The sequence below is a fragment of the Bubalus bubalis genome, chromosome 1, assembly GCF_019923935.1.
Source record: "Bubalus bubalis isolate 160015118507 breed Murrah chromosome 1, NDDB_SH_1, whole genome shotgun sequence".
Taxonomy (NCBI): Eukaryota; Metazoa; Chordata; class Mammalia; order Artiodactyla; family Bovidae; genus Bubalus; species Bubalus bubalis.
Window position 1 is genome coordinate 67,372,412 of NC_059157.1, and position 20,573 is coordinate 67,392,984.

Here is a 20,573-nt window from a genome sequence, read left to right on the forward strand (position 1 = left end):
TTCTGGTGGTCCCACCCAGCTCTTGTTGAAAAGAAGTATTTCACCTCATATGCAGGAAGGATTTGAATCAGATGTAGTTGGAGAACTAGCAGTGGGACCTTCTGCCTCTTTTTCTCGTTTATTCTACCATGGGATATTTGTTATTTCTGACTCCTTCCTTTGGGCGGTTGTTGAAACTTGTGGAGCCAAGGCTGTCATCTAGGGCCAGGAGCCATCAAAGTTTATTTAAGAAGAATTGGAGACCGGTTGAAACCCAGTAAATGAATTAAAGAAGCACCTGGAACCACAGACATAACCTGGCCGTACCTGACCCAGAGTAACCCGGCTTCTCACCCACCAGCTTCACTAATGAACTTCGATTGCAGGCACTGTCAGGAGTGTGATGCTGCTTACAGTTAGATGTTTTGCCTATTTAGGGGCATAATTTGCTAGAGATGGTAGAGGTAGACAAATCAAGATCCCCCTTATGTGATATTTTACTATTTAGCCCTCTGAGCAAGAACCATCTGGTCTTTATTTCCTTGCCAACTTCACTACAACCCATCTACTTGTCTTTGTGCTGGGTTCCACTTTAAGAATTTATTTTCCAGTCTGTTCATACATGGAGTTGGAATACCAGCATCTCCCTTGAGATTTTATTACTGCTTATCTATTTCCTACCTTAGCTTCCTAGCGTGGACACATACCCTCTTCTAACTAATAGCTGTAGTACCTAGTTTGTATATTAGGCAAAGGCAGTCTCTCTAAGCTTGCCTTTGTTTCATCCATTCATTCTCATGGTCTTGAACCTTGCTCAAGGCTCATCATTCAGGGTTTGGACAGTCCTAGTCTGACCCAGAGTTGGGCATTGATACTTGCATGATTCAGTATTAATAACCCACCCCATCCCCTCCACATTTCCCAACATAGAGAATATGAGTATGGTCTTAATGTCAGTCTCAGGAGCCTTTGCAGTTCTCACTGTCCGCAGCAGCATGAATAAATCAGGTATAATTAAAGACTTAGGAGTTAAAAGAGGGAAAGAAGAAAGTAAACCATTTGAGAAGTTGGGAAGGGTAGAGAAAGGCAAGAAGAAAGAAGGAATAAAGGGGAAAAATGCATATTTAAGAACTGGAACAGCTCTTGATTATGCCCTTGGCTAGTGACACTATAGTCATGAGCTGAACCCAGTTGATGGGTTCTGACTCTGAGGTCTTAGGAAGCAATCTTGACTCTAATAGTCTAAGATGTGTTGTCTTAGCAAAATTACAAAATGGAAGAAGTCAGAAAGATGGACAAGGAAATTGGCTCATCTGTGTCTTTCATGATTCCTTTTTTCCTTGATTGAAGGAAGCTTAATATTTTGTTTTACTTTTCATGAGAAAAAAAAATGAGTGTTCATTTCCTTTCTAATGGTCTAAAGGAATTGTTCTCTTTTTGAATATGCGAAATTGTCGTTAATGTCAGAACATTTCAGTCTCCTTTGCCTGTGCACCATGTAGAATATATACATTCATATAGATTCAATAACTTTAGAGTCAGTTAAACTGCTTGGCTAATATGAGAATAAAGGTTTATGTACTTGTAAAGTCAATAGAGTAGGAAAATGATAAATTAAACTGTAAAGTTCTTCAACATCAGTAAGTTTCACACCGCTGCACGGATAACTTGACGAAAGGACGTGCTCAGCCAGATGGCCTGTGCCGGCCTCTTTCCCATCCCCACAAAAGATATGTTATTCACTCCCAGGGTAACTCAGGGAAAGAGCTGCTTGTGGAATTAAAACAACCAATGTCCAATTAACCCCTGTTTTGGTCAGTGTTTCCTATACAGTTTGGATAATTGGCATACTTTAGTTTCATCAAGGGAGGCAGCTGGTTTATCGGTTAGTTCAGGCCCTAGGGAATAAGAAATCTGAAATCCTGTTATGAGCTCAGCCCCTGCAAACTCTCAGTGTGACCTTGAACGTCTTCTTTACCTCCTTGTGTCGCTCTCCCCATTTGAAAATCAGAGATAGGCATTGGACGTAGACCTAGTTCATGAGATGGAGGTTCTGTAGGAAAAGTGAGGGAAAAGAGTATTGATACTTGCAGAGGTCTTTAAACCATGGATTTGAGGGCATGGTTTGCCTCACATAGTATTACTGCAGTAGCTTAGGGATGCTGCCTTTGCATGGAACAGAAAGAAGCCTATTCAATAAAGCTCAAGCAGAGGGAGATTTATTAGAGGCATGTAGTAGGCTCTTCAGGAATCCAATGATAGAAGAGCATTGCACTTCCTTGAAACTGGAAAACCGTTCATCAGCTCCTTGCTGCCTGTTCTCTCTCCCTTTTTGCCTTCCTCATTCTGCTTCTGTCTCTGCACCTCCTTCATTCTTTTCTCTCAGCATACTGACTCCTCTGTATGAGCTGTGAAGTATGGCCTCATTAAAGCAACCCCAAAATGAAGGTTTTCAGTCTCTGTGAATTACATATCCCAGGAGACGAAAGGAATTGGTCCTGTTTAGTCACATTCTCAACGTGGTCCATTCCCTGGGGCTAGGGATCAGGGAGTAGGTTCTTTATGGAAAAAGTCCAGGGAAGGAAAAAAATGATAGGCATGTTTTGTACATGAAATTAATGACCCTTTGGCTTAAGTAAACATGTATTACAAAATCATAAAGTTAAAGAGTTTATTAGCTAGATTATTAAAATGCAGATCTAAACTATTTTTTTTAGTTTTTCAGGATATATATAGAATATGTTGAAGCATTTAACAGACAGTATCAGGCATGGAGATACAAATGCCAAAGACGATGTCTCAGCTCACAAGGAGCTTTATGTGGGCTGACTGGAAAGTGAAGACAATTTGATAAAGTCCCCTAGCCTCAGCTCTGTTGGTAGAATTTTAATGTTAATCTCATGCTTAGAAAATGCCAGGCGTATTCCATTCCATGTCATAGAACAGCTTGAGGAGGTAGATAATATTAGTTCAGTTTTACAGTTAAAGAAACCAAGTCCCAGAACACATTGGTCGCTTGCCCAGAGTTCAGTTCTGTTCAGTCGCTCCGTCGTGTCCGGCTGTTTGTGACCCCGTGGACTGCAGCACACCAGGCTTCCCTGTCCGTCACCAACTCCCGGAGCTTGCTCAAACTCATGTCCATCAACTCAGTAATGCCTCCAACCATCTCATCCTCTGTTGTCCTCTCCTTCTCCTGCCTTCAGTCTTTCCCAGCATCAGGGTCTTGACCAGAGCTACCCACTGACAAATGCCGGAGTCAGGAATCCAGTGACTGTTCTCTTAACCACTGTGCTATGTGATCTTTCTGATAAAAGCAAGAGCAACAACAGACACAGATTTTAGAGTAGGGAAAGTAATCTAGAGTTCTACAGGTGCTATAAAGTCATTTGCTTTGCCAAATGTTTTCAAACTCATCTTTATAGTCCATGGCAATGTCAACTCACAGGGAAGGCTGGAACTCAGAAGAACCTCAATTGGTTTTGGATGAACCACTTACTGGCTAGTCACTCAATTGCTTGTATGTTAAAATGGGAATGAATGTAATACCAATATAATATTAACCAACCTCAGGAGAAGAATCAAAGAAAGCATAACTTGGTATTTCATTGGAGAAGGAGATAAGGCCTAAAGCACTTGGGGGAGAGCATTTTTTTTTTTTTTTAATGTGCAGTAAACTCAGTAACGGGCTTCCCTAGTAGCTCAGTGGTAAAGAATCCACGTGTAATACAGAAGATGCAGGTTCAGTCTCTGGGTTGGGAAGATCCCCTGGAGAAGAAAATGGCAACCCACTCCAGTGTGCCTGCCTGGGAAATCCCATGGACAGAGGAGCATGGTGGGCTACAGTCCATGGGGTTGCAAAGAGTCAGACAGGACTTAGAGACTAAACAACAAACTCAGTAGGAGCCAGCAGTCTGTGGTGGAGAGCTCCCAGGAGTATTTATGTGCTACTTTGGCCCGTCAGGAATTTATAAAGAATGTCATCCTTGCAGAGGGGTGCCCAGGTGCATGTGTGTGTATTCCTTTGTTTGTCCTTTGCTAGACTCCTTCAACCGGAGAAGGCAATGGCAACCCACTCCAGTACTCTTGCCTGGAAAATCCCATGGACAGAGGAGCCTTGTGGGCTGCCGTCTATGGGGTCGTACAGAGTCAGACACGACTGAAGCGACTTAGCAGCAGCAGCAGCAGACTCCTTCAAGAATGGAATTTAACTGTCTTATCTAGACCTTAACAAGGTGATGGATTTAGTCAGTGGAATAATGTTTCTAATGTTTGAAGGATAATTGAAGGATTAGCCTTTTTTTCTGTGGCCCCCAAAGGACTAATGATCAGTGTAAAGGAGACAGATTATAGTCCAGCACAAGGACGAATATCATACTATTGCAGCTGTGCAAACATGGAATGAGTTCTCTGAATAGTGGGTAATCCTTGCTGAGTACCCTCCCTGAGCCCTGGCACTGTGCTGAGCACTACATGAGCATTGTCGGTTTAGTCCCCACAGAGGCGCTATGAAGGTGGTATTGGTTATTTATTTATTTATAAATAAAACTTTTGAGAGTAGGTAACTTGCCCAAAGTCATGCAGCTGGCTAAGTGAAAGAGCCAGAAATTAAACCCAGAGCCATCTGATTCTAAAAAATACCACCTTAGAATACCATCCATGGTCACTGGAGGTTTTCAGAAGTAACCTAGACAACCAGTGTTAGCATACAGGTTATTAAAGGGGTTTAAGCATTACATGGGATGATGGGTTAGGCAGGTGACCTTTCAACTCTTTCCTAATTGGTCCCATTATGTTTGTAGAATCCATTTTCTCTTAGGAAAATGATAGCTAGTGGTAGAATCATCAAAGGAAGATAGGTTTCTCTATAAAAATGAGCTGCTGTGCCATTTTTATACAAGTTCATAAGTTTGTATTCCCAGTGTTATGGAGGCTAGGATATTTGTCAGTTTAGGTTTGAAAAGAAGTCAGTAGTCCCAGTGAATTAAGTATCTCCCCCCAAATCCCCACAATATTTTATGATAGGCAAGGAAACTTGATTTCATAATGTAATTACTTTAAAACAAATGCTTTAGTAGCTTTTGGAGCATAGTATGATACATTTTGTTTTTAGTACATATTAAAGACTTACTGTACATTTCAGAAAATCTTTAATATGTACTAAAAACAAAATGTAGACTTGTCAGACTTGTCTCCATCCACATCAAAATTAGCTATTTTCTGAACCCACATGACTTATTAGCCTCCTCAGACCTGAAAGACATCGTTTAGATTTGATATCCTGCATGAGGCAGGTGGGGGAAGTTTAATCCTTTAACACAGGTTAAAGGAGGGAAATTCCCTTGATTTGATATTACTGCTGATAGCATGCAGATATGGACGAAATAGAAAAGACAGTGACACGTTGACTCTTCTTTCATCAGTATTCCACACCTGCTTGGATAATGTTTGTTTTGTTTAATTGGTTTTCACATTTTCAGGTATAAAGTCTTTTAAAAATAATTTGATCACTTTTACATATTCTAATTGAATCACTTTCTGGCGGGATATTGTTTTTATTTAGCCAGACACAGTACAAGCTCATACTTGAAACACTTCAGCAAAAGATCATCCTAAGGATAGCTTTGACCAGTTTGAACAATTCACCTGCAGTGCGGGAGACCCCGGTTGGATTACTGGGTCAGGAAGATTCCCTGGAGAAGGGATAGGCTACCCACTCCAGTATTCTTGGGTGTCCCTTGTGACTCAGGTGGTAAAGAATCCACCTGCAATGCGGGATACCTGGGTTTGATCCCTGGGTTGGGAAGATCCCCTGGAGGAGGGAAAGGCTACCCAATCCAGTATTCTGGCCTGGAGAATTCCATGAACTGTATAGTCCATGAGGCTGCAAAGAATTGGACAAGACTGATCATCTTTCACTGTCACACAATTTAAAGGGTTCAAGTTGTGTGGTATATAATTATTATCTACTTCAGTGGTTTAATTGTCAAATGACCAAAAAGAAATAATTTCTCACTTGTGCTTAATATATGATGCAAAGTTAATTCATGAAGCCTTTCTTTCCCCATATCATTATGTCCTTTTTAGGATGAATTTGGTTTTTCTGAGTTTTTAAGGATTGAATCTTTCAATATGATACTTCTTTCTTAAATATAGTCTTCATTGTAATAAAATTTAACAATGAAATGTTTCATATAAATAGATTTTATTCAACTTCTGTGCAATGAGTAGTTTGGGAGAGGAAAATGATGAAAAGCTTTATGATACCAGAATATTGAAACGATTGCTCATTCTTGTTTATAGTCTGTGAGTATCAGATCAGATCAGATCAGTCGCTCAGTCGTGTCCAACACTTTGCGACCCCATGAATCGCAGCACACCAGGCCTCCCTGTCCAGCACCAACTCCCAGAGTTCACCCAGACTCACGTCCATCGAGTCAGTGATGCCATCCAGCCATCTCATCCTCTGTCATCCCCTTCTCCTCCTGCCCTCAATCGCTCCCAGCATCAGAGTCTTTTCCAATGAGTCAACTCTTCACAAGAGGTGGCCAAAGTACTGGAGTTTCAGCTTTAGCACCATTCCCTCCAAAGAAATCCCAGGGCTGATCTCCTTCAGAATGGACTGGTTGGATCTCCTTGCAGTCCAAGGGACTCTTAAGAGTCTTCTCCAACACCACAGTTCAAAAGCATCAATTCTTCAGTGCTCAGCCTTCTTCACAGTCCAACTCTCACATCCATACATGACCACAGGGAAAACCATAGCCTTGACTAGACAGACATTTGTTGGCAAAGTAATGTCTCTGCTTTTGAATATGCTATCTAGGTTGGTCATAACTTTCCTCCCAAGGAGTAAGCGTCTTTTAATTTCATGGCTGCAGTCACCATCTGCAGTGATTTTGGAGCCCAGAAAAATAAAGCCTGACACTGTTTCCACTGTTTCCCCATCTATTTCCCATGAAGTGATGGGACCGGATGCCATGATCTTTGTTTTCTGAATGTTCAGCTTTAAGCCAACATTTTCACTCTCCTCTTTCACTTTCATCAAGAGGCTTTTGAGTTCCTCTTCACTTTCTGCCATAAGGGTGATGTCATCTGCATATCTGAGGTTATTGATATTTCTCCTGGCAATCTTGATTCCAGCTTGTGTTTCTTCCAGTCCAGCTTTTCTCATGATGTACTCTGCATATAAGTTAAATAAACAGGGTGACAATATACAGCCTTGACGTACTCCTTTTCCTATTTGGAACCAGTCTGTTGTTCCATGTCCAGTTCTAACTGTTGCTTCCTGACCTGCATACAGATTTCTCAAGAGGCAGGTCAGGTGGTCTGGTATTCCCATCTCTTTCAGAATTTTCTACAGTTTATTGTGATCCACACAGTCAAAGGCTTTGGCATAGTCAGTAAAACAGAAATAGATGCTTTTCTGGAACTCTCTTGCTTTTTCCTTGATCCAGCGGATGTTGGCAATTTGATCTCTGGTTCCTCTGCCTTTTCTAAAACCAGCTTGAACAACTGGAAGTTCATGGTTCACATATTGCTGAAGCCTGGCTTGGAGAATTTTGAGCATTACTTTACTAGCATGTGAGATGAGTGCATTTGTGCGGTAGTTTGAGCATTCTTTGGCATTGCGTTTCTTTGGGATTGGAATGAAAACTGACCTCTTCCAGTCCTGTGGCCACTGCTGAGTTTTCCTAATTTGCTGGCATATTGAGTGCAGCACTTTCACAGCATCATCTTTCAGGATTTGGAATAGCTCAACTGGAATTCCATCACCTCCACTAGCTTTGTTCGTAGTGATGCTTTCTAAGGCCCACTTGACTTCACATTCCAGGATGTCTGGCTCTAGGTCAGTGATCACACCATCGTGATTATCTGGGTTGTGAAGATCTTTTTTGTACAGTTCTTCTGTGTATTCTTGCCATCTCTTCTTAATATCTTCTGTTTCTGTTAGGTCCATACCATTTCTGTCCTTTATCGAGCCCATCTTTGCATGAAATGTTCCTTTGGTATCGCTGATTTTCTTGAAGAGATCTCTAGTCTTTCCCATTCTGTTGTTTTCCTCTATTTCTTTGCATTGATCGCTGAAGAAGGCTTTCTTATCTCTTCTTGCTATTCTTTGGAACTCTGCATTCAGATGTTTATATCTTTCCGTTTCTCCTTTGCTTTTCACTTCTCTTCTTTTCACAGCTATTTGTAAGGCCTTCCCAGACAGCCATTTTGCTTTTTTGCTTTTCTTTTCCATGAGGATGGTCTTGATCCCTGTCTCCTGTACAATGTCACGAACCTCATTCCATAGTTCATCAGGCACTCTATCTATCAGATCTAGGCCCTTAAATCTATTTCTCACTTGCACTGTATAATCATAAGGGATTTGATTTAGGTCATACCTGAATGGTCTAGTGGTTTTCCCTACTTTCTTCAATTTAAGTCTGAGTTTGGCAATAAGGACTTCATGATCTGAGCCCCAGTCAGCTCCTGGTCTTGTTTTTGTTGACTGTATAGAGCTTCTCCATCTTTGGCTGCAAAGAATATAATCAATCTGATTTCGGTGTTGACCATCTGGTGATGTCCATGTATAGAGTCTTCTCTTGTGTTGTTGGAAGAGGGTGTTTGTTATGACCAGTGCATTTACTTGGCAAAACTCTATTAGTCTTTGCCCTGCTTCATTCCATATTCCAAGGCCAAATTTGCCTGTTACTCCAGGTGTTTCTTGACTTCCTACTTTTGTATTCTAGTCCCCGATAATGAAAAGGACATCTTTTTTGGGTATTAGTTCTAAAAGGTCTTGTAGGTCTTCATAGAACCACTCAACTTCAGCTTCTTCAGCATTATTGGTTGGGGCATAGACTTGGATTACTGTGAAATTGAATGGTTTGCCTTGGAAACGAACAGAGATCATTCTGTTGTTTTTGAGATTGCATCCAAGTACTGCATTTCGAACTCTTTTGTTGACCATGATGGGTACTCCATCTCTTCTGAGGGATTCCTGCCCGCAGTAGTAGATATAATGGTCATCTGAGTTAAATTCACCCATTCCAGTCCATTTCAGTTTGCTGATTCTAGAATGTCGACATTCACTCTTGCCATCTCTTGTTTGACCACTTCCAATTTGCCCTGATTCATGGACCTGACATTCCAGGTTCCTATGCAATATTGCTTTTTACAGCATTGGACCTTGCTTCTATCACCAGTCACATCCACAGCTGGGTATTCTTTTTGCTTTGGCTCCATCTCTTCATTCTTTCTGGAGTTATTTCTCCACTGATCTCCAGTAGCATATTGGGCACCTACTGACCTGGGGAGTTCCTCTTTCAGTATCCTATCATTTTGCCTTTTCATACTGTTCATGGGGTTCTCAAGGCAAGAATACTGAAGTGGTTTGCCATTCCCTTCTCCAGTGGACCACATTCTGTCAGATCTCTCCACCATGACCTGCCCATCTTGGGTTGCCCCACGGGCATGGCTTAGTTTCATTGAGTTAGACAAGGCTGTGGTCCTCGTGTGATTAGATTGAATAGTTTTCTGTGAGTGTGGTTTCAGTGTGTTTGCACTCTGATGCCCTCTTGCAACACCTACTGTCTTACTTGGGTTTCTCTTACCTTGGGTGTGGGGTATCTCTTCACGGCTGCTCCAGCAAAGCACAGCCATTGCCTCTTACCTTGGATGAGGGGTATCTCCTCACCACCGCCCTTCCTGACCTTCAACGTGGGATAGCTCCTCTAGGCCCTCCTGCGCCCGCACAGCCTTATAAACCTTAGCCAGGAAGACACTGATTTTTAAAGGAAACTGAATGATCTTTATTTTATATACAGATGTTAAAGATTCACTTCTAAATATCTAGATCTTGAATTTTTCTAACAGAATGTGCGTGTTTTCCAAAACCACAGAACTTCTTGTGTAGAATAAAATACTTTATTACTCTTTAATTTTGTAGAAGTTTTTGTTACATTCAGGGGAGGGGATGATGTCTTGAATTTGAAACCAAACATTATAATAGCATTATCATTCTGTCTTCAATCTTAAAGTACCTTACAATTATGACAGCCCACCCTTCATTTTATAGTCTGAGGCTTTAGGAGTTTGACTTGCGTGTTCTGCTGGGAGTGCTGTCTCTGCCAGGTGCTAGGATGTAAGATGACAAAAGTGTAATCCTTGTCCAGAAGAAGTTTACACTCCAGCTGAAGGCCATGCATAAACAACACAAAATAGTTTTGTAATGAGATGATTGAAAGATCTACTGAGTCTGTGAAGTCCCAGAGATGAGAAATGTGCTTCAGCCTGTGTAGTTTAGGGAAGGCTGCCCAAGGAGGAAGAGGGTGTGGCCTCAGCTGAGACTTAGGGAATAGAAAAGATACCTGATTCTTTTAGCTTGATTGTGAGCCACTGGAACATCATTCTGTGATGCATTTTTTAATTATGATATATTTTATCATCAAATGTTGATGATAGTAGAAATTGTGTGAGTGAAAAGAGGAAAGGATTCTGAGCAAAAGGTTCTTTTCTTTCTTATTTTTCCCACTCTTATGACTTAGTCATAGTCTCATGTGTAATGACAGGTCTTCCCGGCTTGGTGCCGTGGTAAAGAATCAGCCTGCCAGTGCAGGAGATGCAAGAGATGCAGGTTCGATCCCTGGGTCTGGAATATCCCCTGCAGTAGGAAATGGCAACCCACTCCATTATTCTTGCCTGGAAAACTCTATGGACAGAGGATCCCAGCAGGCTACAGTCCATGGGATCACAAAGAGTTGACTATGACTGAGGACGCACACACACACACGTGTAATAACAATAATTTAATTACAACAAAACAAATTATTAATTTTACATAAGTTCTACAATTGAAAACACGATCAATATCAGAACAATAAAATATAAATAGAGGAAATATTGATATAAGAATGTAAGTAATTGATATTGGCATTGAACAAACTGCTAAACAGAGAAGTGTCAGGATGGCATCTGTATGTGCCAGTGCACATGTCACCATTCTGTCACCACCAAAATGAAAAGAAAGAAAATAAGAAAAATGAGGTATATTATAGAAATCCTCACAAGGCTAAAGTATTTCATTTTTCAGTGTTAAAATGTTTCAATTTTATTAAATAATGCTCATAGTAGCAGTTGTTTCTAATGCTCTTAATTACCTTAAAAGGTAATGATCTGAAATATTTTTAGTCCAATAAGTGAAGTCAAGAAAGCACAGACCTAGACTATTCTCCCTGTTTCTTCTCCAACTCGTAGGAGCCTCTTGTAAAGCCTCCTCACTGCCTGCACTCTAGTCTCTAGCTGAGTGTCAGGTGCCATGGCTGAGGCTATACCAACTGCCCGGCTCATAGACTGAGCATGCCCGAGACCTTGGCACCAGCAAAGCTGGATCTCAGACTGGCAGGTACTGGCAGTTTGACCTCAGTGGTGCCTGACTTCAGACGTCACTTCAGACATTTGCTTGTGTGTTGTTTAGTTGCTGAGTTGCGTCCTTCTGTGTACCGATGGGCAAAAGAGTCATTGTAGAAAGGCATGGGTGACAGTTTCACATTCAGAGTGAAACCTTTGAAAGTAAATAGCACACCAACAGCATGCCAGTAGTTTCATCTACCTAGCTGAAAACCCTATTTTAATGTTACCTGTTAATATTTAAAGACATGGAAGTTCTCCAGGTACATTGTGCATATTCTTGTTGTTTTGCTTATTAATCCCCTCGGGCAGGAACCTGTTAGGTTCGTTGACTTTTTCCCTTCCCACATACATCATCACTGTGCCTTTCTGTCCGTGGATTGTGTCTGTAGTGATAGCTCTCTGCCACAGACTAAAACCCTTAATCTAGAAAACTTTGTGTTGTGGGCCATTATGGGCAAGTGGGATATCGTGATGTTTATACTGTTTCTGGAAAATCAAAGTTCACCCAGCAGGGCAACACTTTCACCCAAGACATATTTATTAATTGATGAGTGATTCCTCTAAAGAGACTTTAGTATATTTTACAAGGAATTCTGTTTTCTTTTAAAATAGAAAATATGTCAACAGATTTTGTTATCAAAATTTGTTGTACAAATTGGTGCCCATTACTGGTAATTTTGATAAACTCATGGTCTGCTTCAGACTGGTAAAGGAAGTTCCATTTGCAGTGGTATTTAATTTGATAAATATTTTTGTCCTTTTTTCTTTGCTATCAAGAAACTAGCAGATCTTCTAGGATAGTACAATTCTGGTATTTTCATTCAAATCGACTTAATTCTTCAAAAACAATTTTGCAAAATGAAAAACTGATAACTGAGAACATTTATATATTCATGTATCATAATTTGCAAATTATATGCAGCTACAGCAGATGATACTTAATTTAACAAGAAAAGCACTTCTATTATAAATTTACCCCAACATTAAGAATGCATTTTATGCATTCTTAAAAATAATTTCTTGATCAGAATGGTTCAGTAAGAACATTCATCACATAACTCTTGGTTTCATAAATGTAATTTAAGATAAATTAAGTTTTTTGCTTGAACAGCTGAAACAAAAGGCATGTTTTTATTAATCACACAATTAATATACTCCATTAAGAATCATTTTTGTTGCTGCTGTTGTTAACCAAAGATTCTTCCTATATGGATAATTTGGAAATTATCATGGAAGACAATGGATACATTGTAAAGTTTTTCTGGTTGAACCAATTTTTTATTAGTTAAATCTGTATTTGAGAAGAAGCGACCCAAGATGTTGAGCAATAGACAGTTTCCATTTTAGCTGGTACAAAGGCTTGGAGGCCTAGGGGAGCACAGTGGATTCAGGAACCTATAAGTTAAAGTAATTTCAAATTTGTCATGTGGCAGGGATCAGTTATAACATGAATACATAAATATTTAAGCATAAATATACATACACCTAAAAACTCATGATTCTGAAACATACATACACTAGTTTCTTTTTTTTTATTCCATATCCAATACAACAGTTTTTAACAGAACATACTTTGTAACAAAAAGTGCATAAAGATCTTGTCTTCAAAGATGGGGAACATTTTTAAAACAGAGTGTACCCTGTGAGTAAAGGCAGAGTGTCTCCTCACTATACTAAAAACCCCAGGAGCTTTGATCAAATGCCAGCTGTTACATCAGTTCTGTTGGTAATCTTTCTTACTGATCTATGACCTTGACCTTGTGCTTATGTCTGTATGTCAAATCTATTTTAGGAATGGGGAGAGTATAGTTGAGTTTAATAGGATTCATGCTCCAGTCTCAAAGGATGTATGTGTGTGTGTGTGTGTGTGTGTGTGTGTGTGTGTGTGTGTATACACACTATAAACAATTTCAGGAGAAGAAAGCACCACTTTCCATTATATTTCATATTTGGATAGAGATTATAAATTATTAGGCTTTTCAAATCTGATAGAGAGCACCTGTTACTTTGAAGAGCAATTGGAAAAGATTAGCAGCAGCAGCAGTTACCCTGTTAGTTTTACATTTAAACATTTTTTTCCTACACTTATGTGCCACCAAATAATTTCTTAATAATTATGTTTCTTCAGAGAAACTAGTGTTTAACTGAAGACAGTGGACAGACATTATTAATTCTAAGTAAATATCACAGGTACTCTTTATCATAATTATCCTCCTGGATTTTTAAAAACCTAGAGTTAGAATTAATTTTCTTTAAAAATATTCTAGTTTCCATGTTTGCAAGATAATGCAGCACAGCATCCATGAGGGTGTTTCATTTTGGAACAGAAATTGTCTGAGCTCTTTCTCTAGCTCCTTTGATTCTATGAACTTTTTTAACTTAAAATCTCTAACTTGATACTCTTAATTTTGATTGTAAATTTCATTTTTCTATAAACTAGAGAGGCAAACAAAATGAATAGTGGATTTATTGAATGCAGTTTGTAGCATAAGCCTTCTGAGAATAATTCAGAACAGAGAAACTCTTCTTTATTTTGCTGTATCATTTACAAGAGATACTTGTTTCTGTTGCCAGGACAATTATTTTACCTCTCTCATGCACTTATCTATGTCATCAAGCGTCTTAAATCTTCACTATTGTATTTTATTCAGTATATAGTCTTTAGGAGATAAGCACAAACTCCAGTTTGAATATAAGCTCATGTTTAGCTTTTAAATAAACATCTGTTTGAAATTCTTTTTCCCCAGTAAAGAAAGTAGTGAAGATAAATAACTGGAGGATTGAATGGGTAGGGTGTATGGCTATTTCAAAAGCATTTCCTTCCCCTGAAATTCACTAAAAAGACTATAAAACATATTGGTCAGGGCTGTTTCCACAACTTTTATGACAGCATATCATCTTTCTAGTTAAAATGCTTGTCATCTTTATCAACTGTAAGTTGATAAATTACTTTGAGTCATGGAGGTAGAATTTTAGAGTTGAAGAGGTCCTCAGATTCGTATGTCCTTCTGTTAACGCTTGTGTCAATCAAGCACTAGTGTCTCCTAGTGAGGCTCCGAATAGGGAACGTGAGTGACGCTACTGCACTCCTATGGGAGCAGCTGACAGCAAGTTACAGCTGATAGACCTGGAAGGTATGAGCAGATTTGGCCTTGGGCAAAAATATGTAAGTCCCTCAGGTTGCAGTGCAGAGCAATCTGGGCAGCTGTTTTACTCATGAGTGTCCGTCGCTTCTGTTACGGATCTCTGAAGAGTATTTACATCTGAAACGAGAACCCCTGGGAAAGGGCAAGAAGCTCTTGTGGTCTAATTTTAAATGTTGAGGCCCTCAGTTGAGCAAAATGTGTTTAGGTAAGTTGATTTTCCTGGCACCCATCCAATTGAACAATCACACAGCCATCTTTCAATAGGTACTACTACAAGAAAAATTATCTTGCAATTTAAATTATATACACTAGTTTTTATTTATTTTTCAAGAAATTATAAGTATATTCTGATAACTAAAACTCCAGGCTCCACCTTTACTGTGCCCATTATTATACCCAGCTATAAAATGGCAATAATTGACCATTTATTGTATTTTTAAAATTTTTTTCCAAAAACTTTTAATTTATGACGGAAGATACACTGTAGTTTTCACCTTTCAGTGACATCCCAGGACCGTTATTTGAAATTGTACCTTTTTTTCTTGTTCTTTGACACTAAGTGTTGGATTTTATATACACTAAAGAGGAGAGTGAGAAAGTTGGCTTAAAGCTCAACATTCAGAAAACTCAGATCATGGCATCTGGTCCCACCACTTCATGGCAAATAGATGGGGAAACAGTGGAAACAGTGGCAGACTTTATTTTTCTGGGCTCCAAAAATCACTGCAGATGGTGACTGCAGCCATGAAATTAAAAGACGCTTACTCCTTGGAAGGAAAGTTATGACCAACCTAGATAGCATATTCAAAAGCAGAGATACTACTTTGCCAACAAAGGTCCATCTAGTCAAGGCTATGGTTTTTCCTGTGGTCATGTATGGATGTGAGAGTTGGACTGTGAAGAAAGCTGAGCGCCAAAGAATTGATCCTTTTGAACTGTGGTGTTGGAGAAGACTCTTGAGAGTCCCTTGGACTGCAAGGAGATCCAACCAGTCCATCCTAAAGGAGATCAGTCCTGGGTATTCATTGGAAGGACTGATGCTAAAGCTGAAACTCCAGTACTTTGGCCACCTCATGCGAAGAGTTGACTCTTTGGGAAAGACCCTGATTCTGGGAGGGATTGGGGGCAGGAGGAGAAGGGGACGACAGAGGATGAGATGGCTAGACGGCATCACTGACTCAATGGGACATGAGTTTGAGTGAACTCCGGGAGTTGGTGCTGGACAGGGAGGCCTGGCGTGCTGTGATTCATAGGGTCCCAAAGAGTCGGACTGAGCGACTGAACTGAACTGAACTTTTCATTGACCCTTGGTTTATAAAGCTAATCTCATCTATTTGCATAAAATGTTTGGAGTTACAACTTCTTGATAAGCTTTTCTTGTTTTGTTTTTTTTTTTTTTCCCCTTGTTCAACTGTTAAAACTTTCTTTTCAAGTCTCACCTTGGAGAACACCAAGAGTTCTCTGAATCATTTACCTGGATTTTTTATTGTTTAAGTAAAAAGTTTCAATAATTACAGCTTTGCAATTGTCTTGGTACTTACATATTTTTCTTCTAATGCTTACTGAAACATCTTACTGTTTGTCTTTCCTTTTGCATAAATTGCATCGCCAAAATCATCTACAGTGAAATTTAGGTAATATTACCCAATAGGAATAGCCTTTCAATTCCTTCTGCATTTCCAGGAACCTGAGCCAAGAATCCAAGTGCTCATTAAAGTAGCATTGCAGAAATACCTTTAAATTCAATACTCAAACAGGTGTCACTTGATAATGCAGAAGAAATTGGAGATTTCATGAAAACAGTTGGAAGTCATGAGGTATTCATTAGATATCATTTAAATAAGATATGAAGTGACTTCATAGGTGTTAATCATTGAAATGTGTTTTTAATGGAGAATTTGATTGCAAGTGAGATACTGAATCCCTTCCTTAAAAACAGCTAGAGAAAGACCATTCTTCATTTATAAAAATAAAATCTTGTTACTTGGATTTTACCATTTTTAAAAGTGTTTAAAAATTCAGTGAACTTTCACTTGGCTTAATTTTCAAATGGAAAATGTAAACCGGTGCTTCAGTGGAAATATTTTATCTCAGAGAATCAATAGTACCCATAGTTGGGAATTGTGACTATGCATATTATTTACAACTGTCTTTTATCTATTAAAACTCTAAACCAAAATTTATCTATGCATAGGGCCAAGATTCCATGGAATTCTTTTATGGTTTAGTTTGATTTTATTATTATTTTTTAATTATGGCCTGCCACGACAATAATTGTTTTACTGCATGCTAGTGAACATTGAGTAAAATCTCAATTTTTAAGAGATTTTTTATGGTTATAAACAATTTTAAATTAATAAGAGAAAGATTGCATTTATAATTTTAATACTGTAAATGGTTATACATGAATTTTATTAAATTATCTTGAAATGCATTAACCCTTGGTATACTGTCAGGGTTCTTTGGACCCAGTTTTAGTTTGAAGTTGTTTGGTAGGAAGGATTGTATTACATGACTTTTATTCTTTTTTAAAGTTTCAATGAATGTGTTTTTTAATAGGAAAAAACATTGTATCTTGGTATTAACATGTGTCCATCAGAACTTTTGATGCGGCTTCCCTGGTGGCTCAGAGGTTAAAAGCGTCTGCCTGCAGTGCGGGAGACCTGAGTTCGATCCATGGGTCGGGTAGATCACCTGGAGAAGGCAATGGCAACCCACTCCAGTTTTTTTGCCTGGAGAATCCCATGGATGGAGGAGCCTGGTGGGCTACAGTCCATGGCGTTGCAAAGAGTCGGGACACGACTAAGTGACTTAACTTTCACGTTTCATCAGACTTTTTATAAATCGAACATATATTATGGAATCTTAATGATTGTTTTTTTCCTATATATCTTTCATCATTTTGACCTTTTATGATTATGGAAATTAATTCGTCATTTGTTTCCAACTGTGGGATATAAAGACTAAAATAATAAGCCAAAGGAACTTAATGCAAGTGCCTAAAAGGATAATGCAGTAGTGAAATGTCATCTTTATTGTGTTATCTTCAGGTTTTTAATAGCATAGCCCAAGACTGTATTGTCTTTCAAGAATGTAAAAAGAAAATGTCTGGAGACTATCTTTGTTGTCTTTTTGTTTTGAATTTTTAGCAAATATAGTAGAGAATTCAGTATTTTCTATTTTCTGTCCCCAATGTTAAAGAGAAGAAAGTTGGCCTACGAAGATGCTTCAATTAGATGAATTAGTGGATGAATGCAGGGACTGATAGTAACATTCCAGACACAACTGATGATGGTGACATTGAGTATATAAGCAACATCTCCAGCCACTGTCTTCAGATGACAGCATCCTAGATGAATTTTCTCAAACCTGAGGGTCAGTGAGTGAACAGTATAGTTCTTTTCTCCCCCAGCTTATTATATAATTGACATATCACCCTTTATAAGGGGTATAATGTGGTGATCTGCTATGCACATGATTACCAAAGTAAGATTAGTTAACATATCCAACACTTCACCTAGTCACTATAACAATAGAGTTCTTAAGCAAAAAGGAAATACAGTATTTTCCTCCTTCAGTATTAAGTTAGTTGCTTAACAGCAAGGACTTCATCACTCAGTATTTTGTGACAGGAACCTCACCTGCCCTGGCTTGCTTTTATGGTGCTGACACCCGCATATTTTGAAACAGTTCAGAAGTTGACAAGCACACAAGGCCGGTGTGCAATAAAAGAAATTGGAAGAAAATAAGTGACATGGAAATGATATAATTGGTATTAATAAATCTAAAAATAAAAAATATTTTGCAATTCTGTAACAAGGAAGATATCTGTCCTCCTGTCCTCAGTATACTTTTGCGTTGTCAAAGTTTCCAAAGTTAACACATTGTGAATTATATTGATACAAATACAAAAAGAAGTCTAGAACCTTTTAGACATGTTTTTGAAATCTAGAATCGGTATTTACAAGGTATTTACAGGTTCATGCCTGACAGTAGTTAAGCTATCAGTTCCAAAGTGCCTTGCCCATTTCAGATATGTTGTCCTTCAAAACCAGGAAAATACAGATATTAAGAATTGGATTTGTTCTGTGTAAATTCTCATGAAAAATTCTAGTCAAGTTGTTTTTCATTGTCCTGTAAATTATTCACAAACTGACTTAAATAGTAATTACATGTTCATTGGACCCAGATAGTAAACGGTGATGACTATTACTTGTGGTATACTGAAGGTTAAATGAATTTGTTAAAATTATAAAGAGCTGACTTTGATTTAGAACGATAGTTCTAAAATCAAAATTAAGTCATTTCTTGGTATAGTAAGTGTTACACTAATTTTTTTGTTAAAACTAGAAAATATTTTTCTAAGAATTTAATGGAATCACCCTATACAAATGGCAACTAAGTTAAAACAGATGTTCTTCATCCAGCTTCTAATTTATCAGTGGGTAGGTTTATATTTTCCCCCATTCACATATATAAATATATATGTATTTTCAGTGTTCCTTAAAGAAATCTTTCTTCATTTTGCCTATCATTCCTACCAACCTGATTCTTAAAGAAGGTATTAATATATTTATATGTTAGTTTCTAAACTAAATTTTTCCTTCTAAAGCTTTTGAGAGTTGCAAAATTTGTGAATCCTTCATTTGTTTTTGTTTTTATTTTTTCCTGTTTTCTTCTGCCCCTCAGTACTTTTACTCCCCCTTTGTTTGGTCCTTCTTACCTTCCATAAACCAGATGTTTTGGATGATTCTGTTCCCTTTCCACAGAAATCACTTAAGTATTTGCCATACAAAGTCAAGTTTCTTCCTTATTTTGTTTATGAAGAGAGTGTTGACTCTTTTAAAAACTCTTTTAAAAGCTCTAATAAAATCGCTATTGAAGTTAAAAATAAACCATTAGATTCACTGACAAGGCAATGAATCACAGCATTTTATAAAATATTCTAGTTGCTAAATATGTTGCTTGTAAATCTCCAAAGAAACCTAATTTTTAAACGTGTGTTGACGCTGAGTTATTTGTAGTTGGCTATACTCAGGTAGAGCGCAGCGCCTGGCAGCGTTAAGTAACGTGTATAAAATCAAGCAAGCCAGCCATATGTTGGTGATTCGGAAATAATGTGCTTACCTTTCCACAAAAAGAAAATGCCAGGTTAATACTAGCTTTAAATCGAATTGTTTTAACGTTAAAATGTTGAGAATGCAGGTTTCTATGAAAAGTTCTTTATCTTGCTTGCTTCATGTGATCGGTGCTGTTTATAGAATTTTCAAAGAAATTAATGAAAAGTAACCACTTAGAGTTTTCCAGAAGCAATTACTCCTCTTCAATTCTATCCTAAATTTGTTTCCTGTCCAGTTTTCTACAGGGTAAAGTGATAGCTTAGTGTATACACATAGTCTTTTATGTGTTACAAGGCTTTCAAGGTGGCTCAGTGGTAAAGAATCCACTTACCAATGCAAGAGACGTGGATTTGATCCCTGGGTCAGGAAGATCCCCTGGAGTAGGAATTGACAACCCACTCCCGTATTCTGGCCTGGAACATTCCATGGACAGAAGAGCCTGACAGGCTATACAGTCCATGGGCTTGCAAAGAGTAAGACAGGACTGAGCACACAATCATATTTACTAAGCTAAAAATGTTGCAAGGACCCTAAATTGAGTTCAATTCAGTCGCTCAGTTGTGTCTGGCTGTCTGTGACCCCATGGACCACAGCGCACCAGGCCTCCCTGTCCATCACCAACTCCCGGAGTTTACCCAAACTCATGTCCATTGAGTCAGTGATGCCATCCAACCATCTCATCTTCTGTCTTCTCCTTCTCCTCCTGCCTTCAATATTTCCCAGCATCAGGGTCTTTTCCAATGAGTCACATCAGGTGGCCAGGTATTGGAAGTATTCAGCTTCAGCATCAGTTCTTCCAATGAACACCCAAGACTGATCTCCTTTAGAATGGACTGGTTGGATCTCCTTGCAGTCCAAGAGACTCTCAAGAGTCTTCTGCAATACCACAGTTCAAAAGCGCCAATTCTTTTGATGCTCAACCCCACATCAAACT

The 20,573-nt window shown here is 38.7% G+C and overlaps 1 protein-coding gene across 6 annotated transcripts in view; it reads left to right on the plus strand.

Moving 5' to 3' along the window:
- Positions 1-20,573, plus strand: part of LOC112577670 (RNA-binding protein cabeza) — a 199,875-nt gene that overhangs the window by 72,700 nt on the left and 106,602 nt on the right. The window contains exon 4 of one of the 6 annotated variants that reach the window (XR_006549985.1): positions 17,721-17,894. The exons of the other annotated variants lie outside the window; for them this stretch is intronic. The gene's annotated coding sequence lies outside the window, so the exon portion shown is untranslated. The remainder of the gene's footprint in view (positions 1-17,720; positions 17,895-20,573) is intronic. 6 annotated transcript variants of the gene reach the window in all.